The 21,509-nt window shown below is 47.3% G+C and overlaps 2 long non-coding RNA genes across 2 annotated transcripts in view; one reads left to right on the top strand and one right to left on the bottom strand.

Annotated features, from left to right (window-relative positions):
• LOC310698484 overlaps nucleotides 1-21,509 on the top strand; it is a 219,114-nt gene that overhangs the window by 33,832 nt on the left and 163,773 nt on the right. The window lies entirely within an intron of this gene.
• The window catches only part of LOC310698483, a 30,373-nt gene that overhangs the window by 3,789 nt on the left and 5,075 nt on the right, over nucleotides 1-21,509 (bottom strand). The gene's annotated exons all lie outside the window — the stretch shown is intronic.

Below are 21,509 nucleotides of genomic sequence, written 5' to 3'. Positions count from 1 at the left end.
GAAAACAAAAGCAGCAACAGATTCTTCTCTACCATGCACAATCATGATAGACTTTTGTGTTATTTTTTCATTGTTGCGATTACAATTCCTCCCACAATTTTCCACCAAGCTAGCAAAGTTATTCTATTGACCTCAGCAAGTTTAGATCCACCCCAGAGAAGACTTGTATCCAAAGCCGTCAGCTGAATTGAATTTTTTTCAGACATTGGCTAGGCATGCTAAATAATTTGATGCTGTTACTAGCAGATTATGCTGTGTACCATCAGCATGTGGCTAAGGGAAAAGCACAAATTAAGAAAAGGCCACAAAAGCATAAAACCATGGAAGGCCACGTGACCATTTGAGTATTTGTCACCACTGCATGTCTTTATAATTTTTCATAATTAATGTCAAGTGATAATCCAAACTCAGCAACAGCTGGGAGAAATAACTGTGCTTCGTTTGGAAAACATTAGCAAAGCAAGCCTTCCCTATTCATTAAAGAGCTAAATTGCTCTAATAACATAGTTATTAAAGGTTGCATCCTATGTTGGAACTCAGAACTGTTGAAATTAATGTGGATCTATTCTGAATAGAGTTTAAGTTGGAGGCAACCCTTATGATGTAGTGAATTATCCAAAGGTCTTTCACACTCAGTTCTACGTTTTAGAACCCACACTCATTGAGAACTCTGGTGCAAAAATTATCCACTCTCTTGGTGCATCTTAGCATGGAATACCCCCTTCTTAAATCCCTACAGGAGCTTCCTGTCTGCTCTCAGATACAGCAACTTCCATGGGCATAGCCAAAGGGCAGAGAGGGGTAAGTGCCCCCTCTAAATCAATGAAAATCAATAAAAATAGATAGCTAACTGAGGTTCTGCCCCCACCCAACAAAAGGCCTGTGCCCCCCTAACAAAAATCCTGGCTCTGCCCATGGCAACTTCTCATTCCTACATGCAGCCCCCACCTGCCTTCTATTCCTTTATCTATCTGCTTTGTTATCCCAACACTGCCATGGCTGGGACCTTTGCTAGTCTAACTCCACTACCACCAGATGCCTGACATTCTCCTGTTCCCCCACCTTGGACAACTCAACCTTTCTTCCTTGCTGCCTCTTATGCCTAGAACTAGTTTATAGTTTGAGGCTGCTTGTGGGTCCATCTCTATCACTTAAAGTTCAGGTAGCCTCAATGACTACTAGGAGTGCATTTTACTGGTTAAAGCTGGTACAGTGGTACCTCGGGTTACAGACACTTCAGGTTACAGAAGCTTCAGGTTACAGACTTCGCTAACCCAGAAATAGTACCTCGGGTTAAGAACTTTGCTTCAGGATGAGAACAGAAATCATGTGGTGGCAGCAGGAGGCCCCATTAGCTAAAGTGGTGCTTCAGGTTAAGAACGGACCTCCGGAACAAATTAAGAACAGGTTTCAGGTTAAGAACGGACCTCCGGAACAGATTAAGTTCTTAACCCGAGGTACCACTGTATAGCATATCCAGCTGTTATACGAGTTTCTGAATCTTCCAACACTCAGTTTCAAGTTCCAGTATTATGAGAGAATACTGTCTGATTTTATGTTAATGTGTTACACATTTGATGTTAGCCGCTCTGAGCCTGGTTTTGGCCGGGGAGGGCGGGGTATAAATAAAAATGATGATGATGATGATGATGATGATGATGATGATTAATTTCAACCAGGTCAAAGACCCAGTTTGGCACACACACCCCACACACAAATTCTCCCCCCCCCCCACATGTAGAAAGCCTCCCCCACCCCCGTAGCTACTGCTCTGCCAGGCATCATTTGAACATCTCTATTTTTTTACACACCTTTTTTAAAAAACAACAACAACAATGAGCCCCAAATGTTGTAACCTTCCCTTCTCAGGGTGTTCCATCCCCTTGAACCTTTTCTGAATCTTTCCCAGGTCCACAGTATCCTTTTTTTGAAGTGAGATGAGGTGACTAAAACTGTGTACAGTATTCCAAGTATGGTCGCACCATAGATTTGTATAATGGCAAGCCAAAATTGGCAGTTTTAGCAATTGGTGAGTTTGTTGTAATTGTTTGTAGTGTTTACATTGTGCTTGTATGTCTCTTTTTGAGGAAAGCAGCTAAGCAACAACAACATACTTTCAGGTTTTATTTTCAATTGCTAATTATTTTCCTTCCCTATTTCTGCCATTTCCCTCTCCTACATATATCGTCTCCTTGTCACCTGCATGAAATTTGCCTGTGGCCCTTGGACCACAGTTTGCTTTACCCTACCCTAAGAACTGACACCCAGCCTAGCTTTGGATGAAGTCCCTAATAAGTAGTTCTTTTAACATGGGCCACTGCTTGCTCCTGTACTTATCCTCTTCTAATCACAGTAATATTTAAACAGAGACGTTTCCCCCACCTTACCTCCTAGCCAGTAAAATATACTGGAGTGTTTATTTTATCAGAAAGTGCCTTAATAGGTTTGATGTAATAGAACAAATGTGATTGCAAGTTGAAACTAGTGCAATGCAAACCGTGACCAGGATTCCAGAGAAAGTGAAAATTACCAAAGTTTAAGAAGACACCCTTGGTTCTCTCATATATATATATATATATATATATATATATATATATATATATCTGCAAGCAAGGCATGGAAGGAAATGAGGGCATTTTCTTTTTTAAAGATTGCTATGTACTTGACATTGCCTTAGTTTAATTTTTGCAGCTATAAATGTATTTACTCAAACATTTCCTTCAATCTCACCAGTCAAGGGGAGATGGAAGAACCGATTCTGATGTGACAAAGTGCTTCATGGAGGTGGTTTTGAATAAATAACTGGTGGGAAATGATCTGCTGGTATTGAAAATCCTTGGGGGAGAATTCGAGAAGCAGAATTCTCAAATGAGAATGTTAGAATAATTCCTAAGAACAAAATAATTTTGCAGAGCAAGTGGTAGAAAACAAGCAAAACATTTGAGATGAGGCATTAAGATTTTCTGGTTTATTTTGATTACAACCCAGACAAAGTTAAGTGCCTTAGGGCATAAGCCCATACTGGAGATTTGCCAGATGAGGGGCCTTGCAGAGGTCGTCAACGTGGTGCTCATGGGCTCAGTGGCACCCTTGAGGTTTTCCTTGGCACTAATGAAATCTCTGGGCCTCCCCCCCTCCTGCCTCTGTAGCCATATGAGAGCTGTAGAGAAAAAGTCTGATGTCTTGCCCTTCATTAAGCTTGAGTGTGGTAAGCAGTGGCGTAGCGTGGGTTGTCAGCACCCGGGGCAAGGCAAGTAATTTGCGCCCCCTAACCCGTGGATTTGCGCCCCCTAACCCTAACCCCCAGATGTTGCGCCCGGTGCGGCCGGCCCCCCCTGCACCCCCCACGCTACGCCACTGGTGGTAAGCATGTAACAGAGCTGAAGGAGGAAGTCAGAAGACTGCCACTCTTTCCCATTTCCTCTTCTATCTCTATGTGGCTTTTTAAGGCTGAGATTATTTCAGCCAGATCCAACTTTTACATACATCACCTGGAAAAGTAAAGTGTGTGTTTCTGCACTTTTTCTGTCTCTCACAGGGCAGGCGGACTGATCTAGAGGAGGAGTTGAGAAGTGACCAAGCGCTAGTGCTAGTGGCTCACATTTCTACTGGATTCAACTTTTAGCCAGGTTCCTGTCTACCTTACACTTTGGAATTCATAGCACCATAGAACTGTAGAGTTGGAAGGAACCCTGAGGGTAATCTAGTCCAACTTCCTGCAGAAATCTCAATAAAAGCATCCATGACAGATAGCCAACCAACCTCTGCTTAAAAACCTCCAAAGGAGAGTCCACTACCTCCCAAGGGAGTCCATTCCTCTGTTGAGCAGCTCTTACCACCAGAAAGAATAAAAGAATTTCTTTTATTGTAACTTCAATCCATTGGTTTGAGTCTTACCTTCTGGAGCAGGAGAAAACAAGCTTGCTCCATCTCCCATGTGACAGCCCTTTAGATACTTGAAGATGGCTGTCATAGCTTCTCTTTTCCATTCTAAACATGCCCAACTCCCTCAACTATTCCTCATAAGGCTTGGTCTTCCAGACCTATGATCATCTTGGTCGCCATCCTCTGCACATGTTCCAGCTTGTCAATAGCCTTCTTAAACTGTGATGCCTAGAACTGGACATAGTATTCCAGGTGTGCTCTGACCAAGGCAGAAAAGAGTGATACTAGTACTTCCCTTGATCTGGACACTAGACTTCTTTCGATGCAGCCTAGAATAGCATTTGCTTCTTTTGTTGCTGCATCATTCTGTTAAGCTTGTGGTCTACTAAGACCCCTAAATCCTTTTCACTACTGGCATGCCCCATCTTATATTTGTGTGGCTGGTTCTTTGTAGAAGCTTACATTTTTTCCTAATAAAATTCATTTTGTTAGTTTGGGCCCAGTTCTCCAATCTGTTAAGGTCATCTTGAATCCTGAGTCTGTCTTCTGTGGCATTAGCTACCAGTTTGGTGTCATCTGCTGAACATCCCCTCAATTCATTCACCCAAGCAGTTTATAAAGGATTGAACCATGTGGAACTCCACTTGTCACTTTTTTTCCAGAATGACAAGGAACTATTAGTGAGTAGTCTTCGGGTTCGCTTAGTCAACCAGCTACAAATCCACCTAACAGTAACCTCATCCATCCCACACTTTACCAGTTTCTCTGCAGTAATATTATGGAGGACTTTGTCAAAAGCCTTACTGAAATCAAGTCAAAGTCACAGTGACCACATGTTTATAGAAAACCCACAAACAAGATTCAATTGATCTCTTTTACTTTTGTCCCCCTGCAACTGTTTTTCTGAGGCCTATCACCTTTGATACTGGATATAACATTTAGCCATAATGACCAGCAGCCATTGACGAAAAGTTAACCTGCAAATAAGACATTAACTGAGGGTGGGTAGGGTGGGAGAAGCTCTGGAGCCAAGTGAGGATTCCCAGGTAAGATCCTCCCTCTATTGTGTGGGCAGGTAATCCCTCCCGTACCTGGCCTGGTCTCCTTGGCAACGCTTCCCCCAGGTGGGATTGGACAACTGACAGAGGTAGGCGGAGACCTCCAGGTATCCCACCTGAGGGAAGGCAAACCAAGCCTATGCTGTTGGAGCCGCTCCAGATCTAGGGGCTGCGTGCGTCCACGCAAAGGGCGCCCCCGGCTTTATCCTACATAAATTTATCTAATCTCCTTTTAAAGGCATCTAAACTGGCAACCATCACTGATAGAGAATTACACAGTTTAATTAGGTGCTGTCTGAAGTAGTGTTCCTTTTGTCTGTCCTAAACCTTCCAATATTAATCTTCATTAGATGACCCCGCTGCAGTTCTAGTATTATGAGAAAGGGAAATAAACTGGTCTCTATCCACTTTCACCACACCATGCATAATTTTATACACATCTTTCATATCCCCACTTTCTCACCTTTCCCCTGTTAAATAAAAAAAATGCTATAAGTATTGAGCCTTTCGCCGTAGGGAAGTTGCTCCAGTCCCTTGATCATCTTTGATTGCTCTTTTCGTTTTCCAGTACTACAAAAATTTTGTGGGGTCCAGCAACCAGAAGAGATTCCCACTTGTCAATTAAATAAGTCTTCTTTTCTTCCCTCTGTCAGTTTCTAACCTTGTACAGTGTGTGACATGGAATTATCTTGATGCCTTGATGCTGATTTAAAAGACTGTTAACCTAATCGTTTGGGAACTCTAGTTTTACACCCCTTTCCCTCTCTTCATTAATCTCAACGACTGTGTTTGCATCGGCTGTGTTTCTTCCCGGTGTGCACTTAGTACCATCTTGGCATGAATAATAAATATGCAAATACGGGGATAGACTTTAATAGTGGGCCCATCTGCTAGAATCTTTTATTATAGAGAAGTGTGAATGCAGTTGCCATGCAATACACTCTCATACACAGAGCGACAGGCAAGTTACAAGACAAGGAAAAATAACTCTTTTTATTTGTGTTTTACATTCATCACTCCCCTCCTCCACCACTACCCTATAGCCGATCTGGAAATTAATGCTTCAGTCATCACCAAAGAACAGAATTTGTTTGAGGAAAAGCCCACACACTCTAAATCCTGACCGACTGTCATTCTCAGACAAATACATTTTCATGTCATCGTCGTCCCCAACCCAAATATTGAGGCATGCCCACTTCACTGTATTGATGGTCTGGGTTTTGCAGGTTGACTTGGAGCAGACATGGGAAAACTCAGGCCTGGCTGCTGAATGTGTCCCTCCAGAGCTCTCTATCTGGTCCTTAGAACTCTCTCTAGACCACACTTCTCATGGCCCTGCTTCACACCCTGAGTATTGTGGACTGGGTAGAATGTGTCCTTGAACTCTGAGAATACCTCTTGTTTGTCTGGGTGGAGGGTAGAGAAGAGTATATGTGTTGTGCGTAGAAACAAGCATACTGTGCAAACAAAAACATTACATTTGTTGCCCCACGAACCACTAGTATATGGCCCTTGGAAAGTTGACCAGAAGGGAATGTGGTGCTCTATCCGTAAAAGTTCTCCTACCCTTGCTTTATAAAGCACAAATCTGCCTGGTCTGCCTCAATATTCTCAATGTTCCTATTTGATTTGCAGATCCACAGGGATGCGAAACAAAGCATTTGTTGTCCACAGTTTTCTGCATCTGGTTCTTGGGAACGTTTCTTAGGAAACGTATGCTATCTGCCAACATATACTACTGAGGCATGCAGAGTTTGTTTGTTCTAAACGGTAGCCTATAAACTTTGGATTAGTTTCTCATGCCACATCAGATGTGGTGGAAGACACAATTCCATCATGTTGAAGTAAGATTGTTCAACCACGGCTTGGCTTCTGTATCTGGAACATGGCAAGGGAGTGCTGTTTTGTCTTTCACTTCAAGCAGCAAAATACATTGAGCCAGTCCTGAGCAATATATTCTCTCTTCCCCATTCTCCCACCTTCCTTCATACATCACTAGTATTTGGAGAAAAATCGTACCTTAATAGTGTGGGGCATCTGCTTTGCATTCAAAACAGCCCATGTTCACTCCCTGGCATCTCCAGGCTGAAACCCAGGCTGCTCCCAGACTTTGGAATTCCTTCCCTAGAGCAGTTAGACTGGCTCCCTCCTTGTCCTTTCACCAGCAACTTAAGACTCTTTTGTTCCAACAGGTTTTTAGGAACTGCTTTTAATGAGTGGGCTGATGCCATGCTGTTTCTGTTGTGATTCTCTGTATGTTCGTAATAGATTTTTATATATAGTTTTAATTATATTAATGTTTAATATTTTTTAAATTATTGTTTTCCCTCTATGTTTTTAGCTGTTCTTATTTTATCTGTAAGCCATCTTGAGTCCCTGTTGGGGGGGAAAGCAGAGTATAGATACATATAATCATAACAACAACCACCACCCTGGGAAGCCCTGTCAGTCATTGTAGACAATACTGAGCTACATGGAGGTCTAACTCAGTATAAGGCAGCTTCCCATGTTCCCAGAAGGAGCCATAGCTCAGTGGTAGAGTATCTGCTTTGCATGTAGAAGTTCCCAAGTTCACTTCCCAGCATTTCCAAATTGGGTTGACCATCCCAAATTCCCTGGGAAGATGGATTGACTGTTCAACCACTTGAATATGTGAATGGAATAGAGATCTCCTAAGAGTTCCATATAGTAAAAGCTATGGTTTTCCCAGTAGTGATGTATGGAAGTGAGAGCTGGACCATAAAGAAGGCTGATCACTGAAGAATTGATGCTTTTGAGTTATGGTTCTGGAGGAAACTCTTGAGAGTCCCATGGACTGCAAGAAGATCAAACCTATTCATTCTTAAGGAAACCAGCCCTGAGTGCTCACTGGAAGGACAGATCCTGAAGCTGAGGCTCCAATACTTTGGCCACCTCATGAGAAGAGAAGACTCCCTGGAAAAGACCCTGATGTTGGGAAAGATGAAGGACACAAGGAGAAGGGGACAACAGAGGACGAGATGGTTGAAGCTACCAGCATGAGTTTGACCAAACTGCGGGAGGCAGTGGAAGACAGGAGTGCCTGGCGTGCTCTGGTCCATGGGGTCACGATGAGTCGGACACAACTAAACAACTAAACAGCAACAACAAGAGTTCTCAGTATCCTTAAACTACTGTTTGCAGGATTCTGTGGGAACCATGCCTATTTAAAGTGGTATGACACTGTTAAAAATATATAGCACACATAGAGCCTAAAGCTAGCAGTTGTAGACCTGAGTCAAAAGAGCTGCCTGCATTCACCACCCTATTTATGGCTGTCTCAGTGCCTAGTTTCAGGTAGGAACCCTCAAAAGTTTTCTTCCGCTCAGCATTTAAAGAAATTGAGCTAGCCTGATTTTCACTTTCCACTCTAATACATGGACTGGAATGTAGCTATCCTTAAGTTTCTGCACATTTCTGGTTGGAAAAGGTACAGAAATGCAAACAAAACTCTTTATTTTACAGTAAAATGCAAACAAAAATTTCTACTTCATGATGCCTCCCCCCAAAAAGCCCCAATGCATATCTGTTGGTAAGGCATAGAAAAATGTGCACGTCATTTTTTTTTAAAAAAAGCAAAATGCAAATTTGCATGCAGGTTGGGGTTTTTTTATTTGGTAGTTTGATGCAGAATCATGATTAGATGAACTAAATGAATTAATTCATATGAAACTAAGGTAGACTGGAAATAGACCGTTCCATTCATCTCTACTTTAGTGAGCTGTGATTCCGGTCCTGAAATGTTTTGGGAGCATGACTTACTGTAGCAGCAGTGAAACTTCCTCACCTCTCCCTCCTTCTTACCATACCATCACAATGGTGGATCTGCCCCACACCCCCGCCAGCACTCTTTTCTCCTTGTAGCATCATTTCTAGGGAGAAAGGGTGACGGCAGCAGACAGGGCTTCGATCCTGCTGTGGCATTGACAGCTTTTATTTAACTTGATTTTAAAGTGAATTAAAAGGGAAGGGAGGAAACCTTGCTACCTCGCCAACAGCACAGAGTGCTGCAACCCACCCATTTCATGGTAAATCTCCCCACCCCACCCCCAAATAGAACAAACCCCTACGTGGCTCCGAAGCCGCCTTGGTAACTTCAGGCCTCTAATTATCTCTCAGCCTAATCCAAGGACTGTTGTGAAAATAAAACTTTTGTGAGGCCTTACATAGTGTTGCACAGCACCCCAGTCTCTGAGCAGTGTGAGATCCCAGTGGTCCAGGCGTTCACCCAGGGTTCATATTTCCTTTGGAAATGAAGCACAATAGAGATTGTAGTATCTTTATCCTATCTGGTTTATTTACACATATATACAACCTGAACCTATGATGGAGGGGTTCACAGCATTAACATCCCAAGAGGGTCTTACTAGCCACCCTGAGCCCGGTTTTTCTGAACCGGGAAGGGCGGGGTATAAATAAATAATTATTATTATTATTATTATTATTATTATTATTATTATTATTATTACTTCTCCCTTCATTGCAGCCTGGGATTCAGCCTGGGATCAGCAATGGCTCAACCTCTCTCCAGCTTTGTGTCTTTGCTTTGCTGATGGCCCCATCTCCCTGCCTTTGTTTTCTGTTAATGGCCCATCTCTCAAATGTTCTACTGAACACAGGAAACTGAGTCTAGCTATTAAGAGACTGACTTCCAGTTTAACTCTCCAAGCATTGATTTACAGTGGTACCTCGGGTTAAGTACTTAATTCGTTCCAGAGGTCTGTTCTTAACCTGAAACTGTTCTTAACCTGAAGCACCACTTTAGCTAATGGGGCTTCCTGCTGCCGCTGTGACGCCACTGCATGATTTCTGTTCTCATCCTGAAGCAAAGTTCTTAACCCAAGGTACTATTTCTGGGTTAGCGGAGTCTGTAACCTGAAGCGTTTGTAACCTGAAGCGTATGTAACCCGAGGTACCACTGTATTTATTTTTTAGTTTTTATTTACAAACAAGGAAAATCCAGCATTCATATACATATACAGAAAGAAAGGAAGGAAGATAGGACACTACACAAACTTACAATCAAAAATTAGAAAAAAGATTACACCCACCTTACCCACATAGTGTCTTTTCCCTCCACCAGTGCTCACCCGTACTTTGACTCTTACATTACAATTTATATTGCATATATTCTAATTCAAGCATTGATTAATTTATAACATTTACTAAATTGAGGAACTCTGGCACCCACAAACTTATAACAATATCATGTATGCTACCCTAGCTCCATGGATGAAGATTAGGACAAAAATATGGGAATGAAACACACAAACAGACCAGCCTTAATTCAGATGTTAGTAAATCATTTAGGAACATGAGAAGCTGCCTTATACAGAGCCACACCACAGGCCCAAATATCTCAGCATGGCCTACACTGACCAGGGTCTTCCAGGGTTCCAGAGAGGCATATTCCCAAACTGGAGATGCCAAGGATTGAACTTGGGTCCCTCTTCATGCAAAACATGTGCTTTTTCGCGCACGTAGGGCATCCAGGTTCTCTGTGGTACACAGCTTCAGGATCACTGGGTGAATAAACATACCCATAGGTACTGTTAACCGTTGATTGCCTGAGTGATTGCTTCTAGTTTCAAAAGTATGGGATCTGAAATATTAGTACCGTGGTACCTCGGGTTACATACACTTCAAGTTACATACGCTTCAGGTTACAGACTCCGCTAACCCAGAAATATTACCTCAGGTTAAGAACTTTGCTTCAGGATGAGAACAGAAATCATGCAGCAGTAGCTTGGCGGCAGCAGGAGGCCCCATTAGCTAAAGTAGTGCTTCAGGTTAAGAACAGTTTCAGGTTAAGTACAGACCTCTGGAACAAATTAAGTACTTAACCCGAGGTACACTGTACTGTGTGAAAAGAGTTTGAATGGCTTCTCCCCACCTTCCGCCACCCAATCTGCTACTCTTCTCATGTGCCAATTTGTGGAGAAGGCATTCCACTGGATTTCACCTAAAAACTAGGGAGGGTGTTGAGCAAGGGGGGGTTTGTGTGTGTGTGTGTGTGTACACACACACACACTCCCATGATGTGCACAGTATATATTCATAACTGGGTCAATTATTTGGGAACTGGCGCATGAACACTGGAGGGAAGTGTGTGTGTGTCTGTGTGTCTGTATAAATATCCAGGTTTCCCCTCCCTCCCCGCCCCTGGCTGCTTTTTAGCTGAGCAGATCACCTGCTCAGTAGAGAATAAATGTTCATCCCAGTGCAGAGAGAGAGAGAGAGAGAGAGAGAGAGTGGAAGGAAAGCAGGAAGGAAGGAGAAAAAGTATAACTCAACCGTCTTGTAGAGCTAGCTGATTATGCATTTTCCACATCAAATTGTCAGCATTTATTCAATTACTTCACTCATTATGAACATGTTTTTCAGCTACTAACCTAGAAATCTTTCCCATTCCTATCATCTCCATTAAAATGGATGTGCACCTGGCTCAAAAAGCTGTGGTTTTGAGCAAGAATTGATGTGAGGGGAACACACACACACACACCCCACTGATTTGAGTGTGCAATTCAGGATTCTTCTTTTCCAAGAATCCCTGGTACCAGTTGTTCGAAACCACAGGAGGGGGAAGTGTACTTGTGTGCGAATCCTGCTTGTCGGTTTCTCACAGGCAATTGATGGTCTATTGTGAGAATAGCAGGCTCTTAAATGTTCAATACCAGCTGATGGCCCTTCCACCAAGGTGGAGCCTGATCCTGAGAAGATAGAAGGATCTATCCTTTAATAACAATCAAGTACACCCTACAGCAGGCCTAGACAAATTCAACTCACTGGCCATGTCCCATTATGTGACAACCACACACACTGATATTTTTGCAGTTTCCAACAGACTGCAAAACCAGGATTTATTTCATGCTGGGAAGGGACATAGCTCAGTGTTAAAGCAATTACTCTGCATGTAGAAGTTCATAGGACTAGCCCTTCCAGGATATTGAAGCTGAGGCCTTCTGCATGCAAACCAATGCTCTGCCACTGAGCTAGGTCTCAGGTTCTGTTCCTAGTATCTCCAGTTTATAAGGATTATATTGGAGGTGATGGGAGACTCTCTGCCTGATACTCCAGAGAATAGCTAGCCATAATCAGAGTAGACAATTCTGAACTATGTGAACAAAGAGTCTGACCCTGGTATTAGGCTGCTTCCTACAATGGGCCACCCCATTGTGTCGGCCATCCCTAAAGACACTAAGGAGTCAGAACATATGGACTTGGAGGGAACTGCATCTTATATCCCTTCATAAGGAAGGCTGCTTCTTATCAACAGGAATCTTAAGAGTCATGCCTTAAGGTTCATGACAGTATTGTTGCTGAATGGATAGATGTCTCTCCGTGTTAAGTCAATTTCATTCCTATTACTAGTGAAACCTGTTACCAGTGGAATCCATGTCTAAAGATCCCTCTAGGTGGTGTAAAGCAAAAGAGTTCTAGAGAAGTAACAGCAGAGAGGAATGGGCAATTCTGCTGCAAGGCAAAGTGACACAGCTTGTCCCTTGTGGGTACCCTTAAAGGCAGCATTCCAATCAGACACACAGGGAACAATCTATTGACACCATTGAAATAAGGGAAAGCCCCTTTTCATTTCAATTGGGACTTTAGCTGGAAAACATATAGATTAGGCCACATGTGAATTAGAAGGAGGGAAGAAGAGGGATTGGGGCACGGGTGGGATTTGGTTCCATTTTTAATACAAACCTCCCACATTTGCACTTTTTAAAAACTATATGTGAAGCAAAATGCAAATATGTTTCCAAATTTGCACCTTTCTAAATTTTGTGATGTGGTTCTCCAACCACAGAAATGTACAAAATTCATATATATTAGGGGCAAGTGAGCAATAAATATGCATCTATTGCTGATTATATCATAAAACATTTTATTAGGAACACTGCTTTCAAAAATGTGTGTATCAGACAAAATTGCATCTAAATTGTGTATGTCAGGGGTTCAGGAGCAGAGACGCAGAGAAGGGAGGAGACAGAGAGCGAGGGGGAGGAATACGAAGGAAGGATGAGTGGGGATGACGACCCGAGATCACCGAGCCTGTCTAGCGAGTCCGAGGATTCCCAGAAGGGAGCGCCAGCAGCCAGAGCAAGGGGGGAGAGCAGGGGGACACCCCAGGAAGAAGGGTCCAGAGAGGGATCAGAAAGCAGCAGTTGGAGATCGGGACCCACGTTCCCAGCCGGGAGCAGCGGGGAGAAAGGGGACCAGATATCGGGCTCCGGAGACTTTCAGAAGGAGGGAGGGCATGAGTCAGGAGTAGTCACGCCCACCTCGGGGAGCGAGGAAACGATCAAGAGGAAAGTGGAGAGTTGGGCGCGCGCGCCAAGTTCAAATGTAACGGAAGCTGGCGCAGCCAGCAGCCCAGAGAGTGAACCGAGTCCCAAAGCCCGCCGCAAGGAGGCGGAAGGGTCAGGGGGGTCCGCGCCAGAAGGGAGTAGGAAAGGAGAGACCCAGGGGGGCAGGAGGACCCAGAGACGGAAGGAAAGGCGCAGGAGGTGGAGCAAGGCTAGGGTATTAAGCTGGTGCGCTAGAGGCGGAGACTCAGACGGGTCTTCGTCGTTCTGACCTAGAAGAAGTAGGGCTGCACGTTGCAGTTTGGAAATGGAACCTGTAATCCAATAAAGACTCTTTGAAACTGAACGCGGGCTGACTTGGTCCTATGTGAGCTGGGACTGGGCGGCAGCCCAGACAGTAAGACCCGTCTCTCAAGCTTCTGACACCTGATACCTCGCAGCGGAGACAGAAGCAGCTGGAGGAGGGGATCGGTGTGTGGGAGCAAGCTCACGACGGTTGGCAAAGATGACGGAAGCAGAGAAAGTTTCAGCGCTGCAACAGGCAGTTACCCAATTGAATGCGGAGGTACTGGCATCCAAGAAAAGGGAGGAGGATGTGGCAGCCGCCTACCGAGATCTCCACGCCAGGTTTGAAGCATGGGTTAAGCATGGGCAGCCAGGACCCAGACCGGAGGGGGTTGGGTTGGCACGGAGAGCAGGAGGGCTGGTGGCTCACTTTGATGGGAATTTACAACAGTACCCCAACTTTCGAGCAGATGTGATGTGCGCACTGCAACTGCTGGCAAAAGACTTTAGAGATGAGCAAGAGAAAGTGGGGTTTATACTGTCCCATTTGCATGGGGATGCGAAGGCGTGGCTGCGCAATTTGTGGAGGGATAAAGATCCGGCGCTTCAGAGTGCAGATGCCTTTATCAAAGCGATGGATGCATGTTTTTTGTCTACCATTGATGTGGATCTTGCCCGACGGGAGATTCATGGACTGAAACAAGGGAGGGCGAGCGTCCGACAGTACCACGCCCGCTTTTTTGCGCTGGTCAGTGCATTGGAATGGGACCGGGACTCGCCCCCAGTCAGGGACCTGTTCTGGGAGGGTCTCAGCTCTGCTGTGAAGGATGAAATTGCGAGGGGGGAGAGGCCCCGAAGCACGCAGGAGGTGGTCCAAAGGGCGCTGACTGTGGGGGTGAGGCTGGAAGAACGTCCATGGTGCAGAGATGAAGGACGTGGAGGGCGCGAAGCAGCGAGAAGTTTCTCTTTCGTTCCAAGGGAAGCAGCGCGTGCGCAATCCACACCTCCGCCAGGAGGGGGAGTGGAACCTATGGAAGTGGGAGGCGCCAGGGCTCAGTCAGCTAGCAGAGCCTCTGCACCGACAGCAGTCAAGACTAAACCTCCTAGAGGGACCAGGAAGTGTTACATATGCGAGAGCCCTCAACACTTGGCGAAAGAGTGTCCCCAGAGGAGCTCCAAGCACACTGCAGCCTCCGCAACGGTGAAAGTGGCCACACAATGCAGCGAAGCCCAGCAGGGAAACGACGATGTCTGGCTGGAGACAGAGGCACTGGGGCCCAGCCAGACGCATCAGTGAAGCAGTCCCCAGCGATATTGCAACCCACGGACCCCCTCCCACCCAAACCAGTAGTGCAACTCACAGCGTCTCTCCAGCTACCCAATGGAGTCACCATCGAAGTGCCGCTTTCTGTGGATTCTGGAAGCAACGCAGACTTTATAGCACAGGATTTTGTGGAGCAGCACGCTATAAAGCTGCTGCCTGCCACTCTGCCCCTGCAAGTCGTCACAGTGGATGGCAGAGAGTTGCTAGGGGGGCAGGTGGTGAAGCAGACGCCACCAATGGTGATGCAACTTGGTAACCACAGGGAAGTCATCAGTTTTAATGTCACCCGACTGTCGGACACGCCCATTGTGTTGGGCATGAGTTGGCTGGACAGGCACAGTCCAACGCTGGCTTGGTACCAGAGACAGCTGATCTTCGGCTCCTCTTACTGCGCAGAACACTGCATCCTGCCCAGGCAGGAGGGGGAGGAGGAGGACTCACAACTGCAGTTGGGAACGTTGCAAGCAGTTCCCCACAAATACGCGGACTTTCTGGAGGTCTTCTGCGAGAAAGAGGCAGACAAGCTACCACCGCACAGGCAATATGACTGCAAGATTGACCTCCTGCCAGGGGCGACGCTGCCGAAGGGGAAGCTATATTCCATGTCTGAGGATGAACTACAGGAACTCAAACAGTTCATCGATCACAATTTGCAGCGCGGTTTCATCCGGGAGTCCAGCGCAGTAGGGGGCAGTCCTGTTTTCTTCGTGAAGAAAAAGGACACGCCCCAAAAAAGATTGGTCGTGGATTACCGCCTCTTAAACAGAATGACCAAGCCCTCCGATTTCCCTATGCCCAGGATTGACGACCTGCTGGCGACGGTGCGCAAGGGACGCGTGTTCACCAAGTTGGACCTGCGAGGAGCGTACAATCTCATCCGTATGAGGGAGGGCGATGAGTGGAAGACAGCCATGTTCACGCCTCTGGGCACCTACGAATATAGAGTTATGCCTTTTGGATTGCAAAATGGCTCCCACGTTTTTCAAGCTTTTATGCATCACGTGTTGGCGGGACTCCTCTACAAGAAGTGCGTCTGCTTTCTGGATGACATCCTGATATTCTCTGACTCGCAGCAAGCACACGACCAGGACGTTCGGGAGGTGCTGAAGAGGCTGCAGCAGCATAGACTGTACGCCAAACTGGAGAAGTGCCAGTTCGACACGACGGAGGTGGATTTCTTGGGTTACAAGCTGTCGGACAAGGGGCTAGCCATGGACAGCGCCAAGGTTCGTGCGGTGTTGGATTGGAAGAGCCCGCGCAACCGGAAAGAGGTCCAGAGGTTTGTCGGATTCGCCAATTTCTATCGCAAGTTCATCAAGGGGTTCGCGATGCAGACGGCAGCTATTACGGACACGCTAAGCTCCAAGAAAAAGAAATTCATCTGGACGGAGCAGGCGGAGCGGTCCTTTCAGACACTCAAGCGTCTCTTCGCGTCGGAAGAACAACTGCTGCATATCGACCCCAGCAGACCGCTGAGGGTGGAGACAGACGCGTCCGATAGAGCAGTGGGAGCGGTACTGCTGCAGAAGGACCCGCAGGGGGTCTGGAGGCCGGGGGCGTTCTACTCCAGAAAGCTCAGCAAGTCGGAGCAGAACTACACCATCTGGGATAGGGAGCTGCTTGCCATTCATGCAGCTTTCAAGGCGTGGAGGCACTTCCTGATCGGCGCCAAGCACACGGTGCAGGTCTGCACGGACCACAAGAATCTGGAGCACTGGCGCACGGCTCGGTTCCTGAACCAGAGGCAGATCCGTTGGGCGGAGTTCTTTGCTGACTTCAATTTCCGAATTGAGTACGTCCCGGGCGACACCAACATCATGGCGGATGCCCTGTCCCGAAAACCGCAGTACCTCGAAGAGGCGACGCCAGCGGCGGCCATGCACATCTTCGCGCCAACAGCGTGGGCGTGCGCTTCAGCCACAGTAGACCTGGATGCGGTGCGAAGGGCGTTGACGGACGACTCATTCGCGCAGGCGAAGATGGCAGAGGTGCACAAGGGCACGGCGAAGGGCGACGAGTTCCAGATACGAGACGGCTTGCTCTTACGTAAAGGGGCCGTCTACGTGCCGGGAGACGAACTTCGCGCCCGGGTACTGCAGCAGCTGCACGACGCACCCACGGCCGGGCACTTTGGCACAGAAAAAACGGTGGAATTGGTCGCAAGAGACTTTTGGTGGCCCAGACTGAGGGGGGAAGTCGCGGACTACGTCGCGAGGTGCGACACCTGCCAGAGGGCCAAGCCGGTGCACAAACCACCGGCGGGACTGCTGGAACCGCTGCAAACGCCGTTTGAACCATGGGAGAGGGTGGCCCTGGACTTTGTCACGGATCTACCCAGCTCGAGAGGCAAGACAGCTGTACTAGTGGTGGTGGACTTGTTCACCAAGATGGCACATTTCATACCGTGTGCGAAGGTGGCCACGGCAGAACAAACAGCCAAATTGTTCATAGATCACGTGTTCAAAGTGCACGGGCTGCCACGGTCTATACTGTCCGACCGCGGACGCCAGTTCATCTCGAATTTCTGGCAAAAGCTGATGGGCTTCCTGAACGTCAAGATCAACCTGACATCGGCAAGGCACCCGCAGACCAACGGGCAAGCGGAGAGGGTCAATGCCATCATGCAGCAGTACCTGAGATGCTATGCCAATCAACAGCCGGCGACGTGGGTGGATTACCTGCCGCTCGCCGAATTCGCCTACAACAACACGAAACACGTATCCACAGGGGTGACGCCGTTCTTCGCCAACAATGGGAGGAATCCCAGAACCTTCCCGGGACTGGACAGAGTGGGGGAAGGGGAACCACAGACGGCGGACGCTTTCGCATCTGAGTTGCAAGAGGTCCACGATCAACTCAGACGGCAGCTGGAGCTGGCGAAGCACGCATACAAGGTCCAAGCTGACAAGCACAGGCGAGTTGGCGAGGAGATCCGAGTGGGAGACTGGGTCTGGTTGGCAGCCCACGCGGTGCCGACCCGATCGTTAGCCAAGAGGAAGCTAGGGCACAAGCAACTCGGTCCATACCGAGTCGAAGCGCAGATCAACCCGGTGGCTTTCCGGCTGGTGCTACCAGAGGGTTCCAGGATGCATCCGGTGTTCCACAGGTCGGTGCTCACTCCCTACAGGGCACCGCACAGGTTCCAGGAACCAGGAACGGCACCGAGTCAGTCTCCGGAGCGGACGGAGGTGGGAAGATTGCCACAGCAGGACCCCATCAACGAAGTCACGGAGATTTTGGACTCCAGATGGGGGGAAGACGGAGTAGAATATCTACTAGCAAGGGAGGGCACCCGGGCCAGTACTAATAGCTGGGTGCCGGACTACGCCTTGGAGGAACCCCTGCTCAAGGATGAGTTTCATGCCCTTTTCCCACACAGACCTATGCCAGCGGGCTTCTTCGACGACTGGTTGTTCACGCCCACGCTTTCCTCCAGCACGTTCCATGGCTTCGACTCGGAAGGGGAACCCGCACCGCGCACACGTTCCCCAGAGGGGTCACCGGAGGGTTCGGCGTCCGACAACTCGTATTGGTGGGACGATCGGCCAGAGGAGCAGTGGCGCCGGAAGTGGCAGGAGACACCAGGTCCAGCGACAGACGCAGAGACGGACATGGACGTTTGCGGGGAGGACCTTGGTTTCGAGCACGGCGGCACCGAGATGGAGGCGGAGGAGACCACCGTTGACGAACGCGGGGAGGAAGACTCGGAGGTCTTCAGTTGGCGGCCAGCAACGGGGAGCGAACTGTATCCGACATTCACTCCCGTGATGACGGAGCACCCACCAACCACCCTTGAAAGCGGGGAGGGGGGAAGGGGGGGCTTCGAGGGGGGGATGGATGTCAGGGGTTCAGGAGCAGAGACGCAGAGAAGGGAGGAGACAGAGAGCGAGGGGGAGGAATACGAAGGAAGGATGAGTGGGGATGACGACCCGAGATCACCGAGCCTGTCTAGCGAGTCCGAGGATTCCCAGAAGGGAGCGCCAGCAGCCAGAGCAAGGGGGGAGAGCAGGGGGACACCCCAGGAAGAAGGGTCCAGAGAGGGATCAGAAAGCAGCAGTTGGAGATCGGGACCCACGTTCCCAGCCGGGAGCAGCGGGGAGAAAGGGGACCAGATATCGGGCTCCGGAGACTTTCAGAAGGAGGGAGGGCATGAGTCAGGAGTAGTCACGCCCACCTCGGGGAGCGAGGAAACGATCAAGAGGAAAGTGGAGAGTTGGGCGCGCGCGCCAAGTTCAAATGTAACGGAAGCTGGCGCAGCCAGCAGCCCAGAGAGTGAACCGAGTCCCAAAGCCCGCCGCAAGGAGGCGGAAGGGTCAGGGGGGTCCGCGCCAGAAGGGAGTAGGAAAGGAGAGACCCAGGGGGGCAGGAGGACCCAGAGACGGAAGGAAAGGCGCAGGAGGTGGAGCAAGGCTAGGGTATTAAGCTGGTGCGCTAGAGGCGGAGACTCAGACGGGTCTTCGTCGTTCTGACCTAGAAGAAGTAGGGCTGCACGTTGCAGTTTGGAAATGGAACCTGTAATCCAATAAAGACTCTTTGAAACTGAACGCGGGCTGACTTGGTCCTATGTGAGCTGGGACTGGGCGGCAGCCCTGACAGTGTATATTAGGAGAAATGCAGCACACTAAAAAGTCTGGCAAATATTTATGAGGATTTATTTTTTTTCTTGCAAACTGATGTGGAAATGTGGCAAACTTTAAGACTGGGAAAACAAGAGAAACGAAAAGTTACAGTTTCATCTGTCCCTAGGAAAGGAGTACCATTTAGATGTTTTCCACCAAAATGCCTTAGAGCAACTCCATTTGGAGAAGTTGTTTAAAACGTTTGTTGGACAGGAAAGTTGTGGGAATATTGCAGTCCTCAAGACTGGATGTGGATATGCCACTGGAGCAAAACAGCAACAAAACATCCATCTCAAAACAAATGTCTTCATTTTAATGAGTAGAAAGACAAATTTCACATCTGATGGGTTGCTAATTATAGACTCTGCCTCTAAAAGCTCTCCCCCTCCTGTTTTTGTGCTTGCCTCCTTCCCCAGAGCTGATAAAGATCAGGAATTTTCTTTCTCTTTCCTTGAACATCAAATGGACCTTAAAGCATTTCCTGAGTTGCCTTGGCTTGGCTATCCCTGCAATGTGATATATGAGACTCCAGCAGTGGAGGCAAATGGAATACATTTTCCCTGTGCCTTTGGTGAAGCGCTTTTCTCTGGCCTTGCCTACACTTAATGTACTTTATTAACACTGAACTAGCCCAGGACAGAGAAAGAACAGAGGAAAGGGATGGAAGGGGAGGAAGCATTATGAAGTTATTTCAATTACACATGTGTAGAAACACATGCATAGAACACTGGTGCTTGTCTACCCCTATTGAAACTATGGATGGGCTCTTTGCCTTCTTTTGTGTTGCTTTGATGGGCTGTAGCCTCCTTCAGATGTCCTCTTTATTCAGCATTCATCCTGGTTTGCTTCAACAAAGCTTATGCAGACATTAGACTATGTCTAGTCTATATTGAGCATTCATTGTGATTTGTTAGTGGGGAACTTAAGATGATAAGGAACATTTGTTCTGCATTCATCCTGATTTCCTTATGGGCTGCTTAAACATTCTCCCATTCATCATTCATTCACCACACACCTCAGTGCTTTTCCCTGTCACTTTCCAAACTGCAAAAAAAATCTGTAGTTTTTTTAAAAAAATGCATTTGTTATGCCAGAGCAAGAAAATGGTTTAATCCACTTTAATTGTTCAAATCTAAATTTACAGTAGGGACGTGGATGGCGCTGTGGGTTAAACCACAGAGCCTAGGGCTTGCCAATCAGAAGGTCAGCGGTTCGAATCCCCGTGATGGGGTGAGCTCCCGTTGCTTGGTCGCTGCTCCTACCAACCTAGCAGTTCGAAAGCACGTCAAAGTGCAAGTAGATAAATAGGTACCACTCTGGTGGGAAGGTAAACGGTGTTTCCATGCGCTGCTCTGGTTTGCCAGAAGCAGCTTAGTCATGCTGGCCACATGACCCGGAAGCTGTACGCCGGCTCCCTCGGCCAATAAAGCAAGATGAGTGCCACAACCCCAGAGTCATCCACAACTGGACCTAACGGTCAGGGGTCCCTTTACCTTTACCTTTAAATTTACAGTATGTGCTTGAATCCCTCCTGAAAAATACTGCCAGCCTGGGGGCACCCTATGTCCTGCTTTCTGATTGTTTCCATTACTTCCTGCCTTGTTGTTTTTTCTTATTGATTTGATAATTTGATGACCATTGCTTTAATTGTTCATTTTATTGTTTTAAGTCTCTTTGTTTTCTTATGATGAGAAAGTAGAATATAAATTTTAAAGATGGGTGGGTGGCTAGTTAGATAGATAGATAGAATTTTAGTGTAGTTGTTTCCAGAAAATTGTTCCAGGTGAAAATAAAGTGGAAGAAGTGACAAGCTGTGTATAATTCTGTGAGCTGTTTGGAGGAAAGGGGGGATATAAGTGATATTGTAAGAGGACAGGGTGTTGGACTAGAATGGGGTCCAGCAAATGGACATTTGGTCTGTCCCCTTGTGATGCTAGCACCTGGATCTTATACATTAATTAATTAATTACTTGGCTTGTTTGTTTCATTAATACTATTTGTATCCTACCCTGAT

The sequence above is a fragment of the Podarcis liolepis genome (genome assembly GCF_965112155.1).
Source record: "Podarcis liolepis genome assembly, chromosome: Z".
Classification (NCBI taxonomy): Eukaryota; Metazoa; Chordata; class Lepidosauria; order Squamata; family Lacertidae; genus Podarcis; species Podarcis liolepis.
This window is presented reverse-complemented; position numbering and strand designations above follow the sequence as displayed.